Raw genomic sequence first — 6,000 nt, 5'->3', positions numbered from 1 at the left:
AGGAAGAGTTGTGCTGGGAATGAAGAGGGAGCAGCAATATTAGCCATTGCCAGTGCCTGGTCTGACTTTCTCACAAGGCTGCATCCACTCTACAGAAATAATTTGGTTTGACACCTTTTACCAACTGCATCCATTCCCAGAATTCCAAAGCATGGAGCCATGGCAATTAAATCAGTATCAAACCAGATTATTTCTACAGTGTGGATGAATTCCTAGTCTCAGGATCTCACAATAACTTGCAAACTTAGGCCTGTCTCCTCTGGAGCAAGAACCATTGTTTGCAAGGAGGGCAGGGTTGCAACCCTAGAGGATCAATCTTTCCTTTTTATTTAAGTTGTTAAATATCTTTCTTCCACAACTATTCATTATTAAAAGAGGGGAGAAATCATTACTTTCTGGTTGCTGTGTGCCTTCAAGTCATTTCTGATTTATGGCTGACCCCAAGGTGAACCAGTCACAGTGTTTTCCGGGTAAGTATCTTCAGAGGGAAGTTTGCCTTTGCCATTGCCATCCTCTGAGGCTGAGAGTGTGTGACTTGCGCAAATTCACCTAGTGAGTTTACATGCCAGAGCCAGGATTTTGAATACTGGTCTCCAGAATCATAGTCCAATGCACAAGCCATCATCATCATCATCATCAGCAGCAGCAGCAGCAGCATCATCATCTTATATCCTGCCTTTCTCTCAATATAGAGACTCAAGGCGTCAAACAGCAGTGCTAAAAGAATATCACTTAAAAACAAAACATTAAAATATATAAATATAAAATTTAAAAAACCCGATTAAACCAATTAAAAAGTTAAAATAGTTATGAATTAAAATGTAGCAAGGTAAAAATGCAAACCACTACACCAGCCTGGCTCCCAATACATTACTACATTATGCGTTGTGAAGCACTATGACTCTAACACTATGAAGCGGTATAGAAATGTAAAGTGCTACATCAATACAAACATTATCCAAACATCCATCAGTAAAATAGAAACGTATACAATACAAGCATACTTGGCAACATCAATACAAGCATCCCCATTTACATCAATACAAACTTTCACCTTTCCTCTCCTTTTCCTTCTATTTCATCTTTAACCACTCTTACTCTCCAGTAATTAATCTCCCTTAATCTTTCTCTTCCTCTGTTCTTTCTCTCTTTCTCTTCCATCCTTACTTCCTCTCATCCTAAAAGGTAAATCCTTCTTGAGCACACAAGGGTGCAAACCCATAACACCAAATGGGATATATTTGTTGTTGCTGTTAACTGGCTTCGAGTCAAGTTTGACTCATGGCAATCCTGTGGATGATGCAGGACTCCCTGTCCTCCACTGCTCTGCTTAGTTCCTGCAAATTCATGTCTATGACCTCCTTTATTAAGTCCATCCATCTAGCATGTGGCCTTCCTCTCTTTCTACTTCTCTCCACCTTTCCCAGCATTATTGTCTTTTCCAATTATTCAAGTCTTCTCATGATGTGGCCAAAGTACAACAACCTCAGCTTGATAATCTTGGCTTCCAGGAGCGTTCAGACTTGATTTATTCTAGGACCCATTTGTTTGTCTTTATGGATGCCCATCAGCACTCTTCTCCAGCATCACATCTGAGGCCTCATTCCCACTTACAGATAAATTGGTGTGCAATCCAAATCGATGGATCAATTCAACAGCAGAGTGTGGTTCCCAGTACATTTGCCCCGATCCCATTTTCCCCTCTAAAATAATCCACTTGTGGTTCACATTCATGCATGAATCGATTCAAAATGAACCCGCTCCAGCCAGCCGATGGACAAATTTAAACCGATTCTGATCCAATTTGTGGTCCGGTTTAAAAGGTAATGGGAATCAGGCCTCAATTTATTTTCTTCCTGCCTGTTTTGTTAGTTGTCCTGCTCTTGCATCCGTACATGATCATGGGGGGATACAATAGCTTGTAGGATTCTAATTTCCATACTTAGTTGTATATCTTTGCTCACTCGGATTTTTTCTAGTTCTTTTATAGCTGCCCTCGCCATTTGTTGGCTGCATCTGCACTGCAGAAATAATCCGGTTTGACTGCCATGGCTCCATGCTATGGAATTCTGGGATTTGAAGTTTGTTGTGGCACCAGAGCTCTGATCTTCTCTTCTCAGGGGGTCATCTTAGAGCTATGCTCTGGTACAACAACAAACTATAATTCCCAGAATTCCATAAAATGGAGCCAAGGCAATTAAAGTGGTGTCCAGCTGGATTATTTCTGCAGTGCAAATGCAACCTTTGTCTTCTTCTGATTTCTTGACTGCACTTCCTGTTCTGATTTATTACCTTATTATTTATTTATTACTGGGATTTACTAACTTTCAAGTAAACCCACCTAAGAGAGCCAGCGTCCTGCAGTTGTTTAAACTATGAAGCTAGAAACCAGGGTTTGAATCCCCCCATGGCCTTGTAAACTCACTAGGTGACCCTGGGCAATTCACACACACTCACCCTCATTATTATTATTATTATTAGGAAGGCAAAAAGGCAAAAACCCTCTGAAGAAATTTTGCCATGATAGGATTGCCTTAGATCAAGGCGACCAGATGTCCTCGTTTTCCAGGAACTATCCTCCGTTTTAACCTTCTGTACTGGAGAAATTTGAAAACATCCTCCATTTTGAGCCTGACTAAAACACATGAATTTATATTTCAATTAGTGTTTTGATCTTTTATAGCATAACATCCTCCATTTTTAAGGAATGTCCTACATTTTATGGTGCCTTGTCCTCTTTTGCTGTTAAGACAGCTGGTCATCCTGCCTTGGGCAAGTTACACTCTCTCAGCTTCAGAGGAAGCCTAATGGAAAAAAGCCTCTGAACCAATTTTGCCATGATCATGGTGACCAGATGTCCTCCTTTTTTCAGGACATGTCCTCTATTTCCATCTTCTGTCCAGGAGGAATTCCAAAAATGTTCTCCATTTTGAGCATGACTAAGCAGCATACATTTGCATTGATATGAGTATTTTTAGCTTTTATTTTATGTCCAGGAAGGATTCCAAAGTGTTCTCCCATTTAAAAGCATGACTAAGAAGCATGAGTTTATACTGGCCTTCCTTTGGTCATGTCCTTCATTTTTCTTGAAGGCTCTCCCTTTGTGGTGCCTTGTCCTCCTTGGACACATCTGGTCACCCTGCCCTCCTGGGACAATGGAGGCTAAAGTAGATTCAAAACGTGGATTTGAAACACTTTTTGTCTTTTAAACTTTATATTTTATTCTTTTATGGGCAGTCTCTTTTAATACAGTAATTATTTAATTCTGATGTGAAGTCGTAGGTTTTCATGGCCGGCATCCATAGTTTTTTGTGGGTTTTTCAGGCTATGGGGCCATGTTCTAGAAGAGTTTATTCCTGACGTTACAATTAATATTAATTTAATTCTGTTTTAACGCAACACTTTGATAATGTCCTCCATTTTTTCCCCTCACATGTTCCTTCCTCAGACGCCTTTTTATGCATACTAATTAAAATACATAAAATAAATCCTTTATTGTGGTGGCTTTGGGATGTGCAAAGGTATCTTGTAGCACCTTTGAGACTCACTGAAAGAAAGACATGGGTAGCATGAACTTTCCTAGATGATAATAATAATAATAATAATAATAATAACAACAATAACAGTGGTCTTGTAGCACCTTTGAGACTCTCACTGAAAGGAAGTGGGCAGCATGAGCTTTCCTTCATAATAACAGTAATAATAATAATATAGAAAGAAGTCTTGTAGCACGTTTGAGACTCACTGAAAGAAAGAAGTGGGCAGCATGAGCTTCTCTGTACTATAGGCTTGAGCCTCCTTCCTCAGATGGCTTTTATTTACGCATGCTAAATAAAATAAATAAATGACACATGCATGCATTCTTTTTGTGCATTTTATTTTAATGCATTTTGTGGTCCTCCCTGTGGTTAGGACATCTGGTCACCCTTGGCGGGGGGGGGAGACACAAACACACACACAAACACACACACAAAGGGGCTTTGCAATTCTTCCCTGCAGGCTGCAAAGAGAGGAGAGCAGAGCAACCCCCTCTAGCGCCACCAATGCCGCGCATGCGCACTCCGCGCAGCGCCGCTTCTTCCACTGGAAAGGTCCGGCTTCCCCGCTGCACGGTTCCAGACAATGAAGCCTCTCGGGCTCCCCTCCCTCCTCCCCTGTGACGTCACCGCGAGCCCTGGGCCTATCCCAGAGAATAGAGAGGCTCTTTAAAAAAAGAAGGGCCGGCCACTGAGGTGGCTGTCAGCTGTGCGGGATCCCTCCGCGCATGTAAACATAGCTCATAAAGGAAAAGAGGGAGGATTAAGAGAGTAGAGACCCATGTGGCTGGAGGCCTCCTGCCTTCCTTCCTTTGGGAGCCTCTCTGAGGATCTAGTTGTTGTTGCTGCTGGAAGGAGGGGGTCTCTAAGCCCCTCTCCCCTCAGGCCCTGGCTGTCAAGCACTCAAAACAAAGGCCCCAGCCCAAAGTTTTTAGGCAGCAGTTTGAAAGATAGGATCCTGAAGTGATTCCTGTCCTCTTAAGTTCTTGAATTGAAAGAGATAGCCATGTTAGTCTGTGGAATCAGTGTGTAGAGAGGTCTTGTAGCACCTTTGAGACTCACTGAAAGAAAGAAGATGGCAGCATGAGCTTTTGTAGACTTCAGTCTAATTCCTCAGATGCATTTAATACATACATCTGAGGAAGCAGATTGAAGTCTAGGAAGGCTCATGCTGCCAACTTCTTTCTCTTATTTAGTCTCAAAGAAAGGTGCTGCAAGTTCTCTCGACCTCATAAGTTCTTGTTGTAAATAAAACCTGTTTTTCTTCTTCTTCACAGCCTAGTGGCCTGAAGTGATTATTTAGTAACATCAATATAAATACACCTTTTATTAATAAAGAAGTATAAAGTGTAAGGTTAAGTGTGGCAGGACTCGGGGATAGATAAGTAGTTTCTGAGGGGAGAAAAGCCCACTTCTGAGGGGAAAACAGGAGAGGAAATCCTGTGTAACCTGGAGGACTGGGACTCCACATATTAACTGGTGGCAGCTGTTCTTGCAGTTTTCAAGGTGTTTAGAATAGGTCCATAACTGAATATGAGGGGAAGAAATATGAAAGCAGAGTGTTCTTTGTTGTTACTGTGTGCCTTCAAGTCATTTCCGATTTATGGCAACCCTATAATAGGGATTTCTTGGCATGTTTCTTCAGGTTTTTTGCCATTGCCATCCTCTGAGGTTGAGAGAGTGTGACTTGCGCAAGGTCACCCTTTGGTTGTACATGTCTGAATCAGGATTCGAACCCTGCTCTCCGGTGCCACAGTCCAATGCTCAAAAACCACACTGGCTCTCTCTAGTGTCCTTCGAAATACAAAACGCAAGTGTTTTGTATGTCTAGAACTTGGCCACATAGCCCGAAAAACCACAAAAAATATGTTTTGTATGTTCTTAGGAATACAAACCTTTCCTTGTATGGAGTGTTAGAAAGATGTTCATCCCTCCCACACTTTAGGTCCTTTTTTTATTCCTTAAAGTGGAACCTCAAGGAGTTTACTCTGGATTAGTTCTAAATTTAAAATAATGGGATTACTCTGGAATAAGGATGGCAGCCTTATGGCAAAATCCCATGGTACTAAAAATGATTTGTATTGTATGCGCTCGAAAGGCTACCTTTCCCTTTTATCCTATGAATTTGTAGATGGTGATTGATGGCATAATCCTTGCATGATTTAAGTTGGGAAAACTACACAATAAAGTGACCTCTGAGCTTCGTTTCCTCTGGATGTTTCTTCGATCATCAGATTTAGAAGCTGGGAGAAAAAGTCAGGCCAAAGTCCATTTTATTTGGATATTACTTGAGAGACTAAAGAAGTGACAGAGCTGTTCTTCTTAAAACCTATATTTCACAGGGTTCAGTATGTTTTCTATGCTGCCAAATTAATAATTTTGTTCCAAAATCCTCTCACTTTACCCTTTGGGAGATGGTGGATTACAAACTGAAAAGACATTAAGTCATCTATACATTGACTTG

Source organism: Sceloporus occidentalis, unplaced genomic scaffold (assembly GCF_023333645.1).
Source record: "Sceloporus occidentalis isolate IW3139 unplaced genomic scaffold, rSceOcc1.0.p SCAF_3, whole genome shotgun sequence".
NCBI classification, from domain to species: domain Eukaryota; kingdom Metazoa; phylum Chordata; class Lepidosauria; order Squamata; family Phrynosomatidae; genus Sceloporus; species Sceloporus occidentalis.
This window is presented reverse-complemented; position numbering follows the sequence as displayed.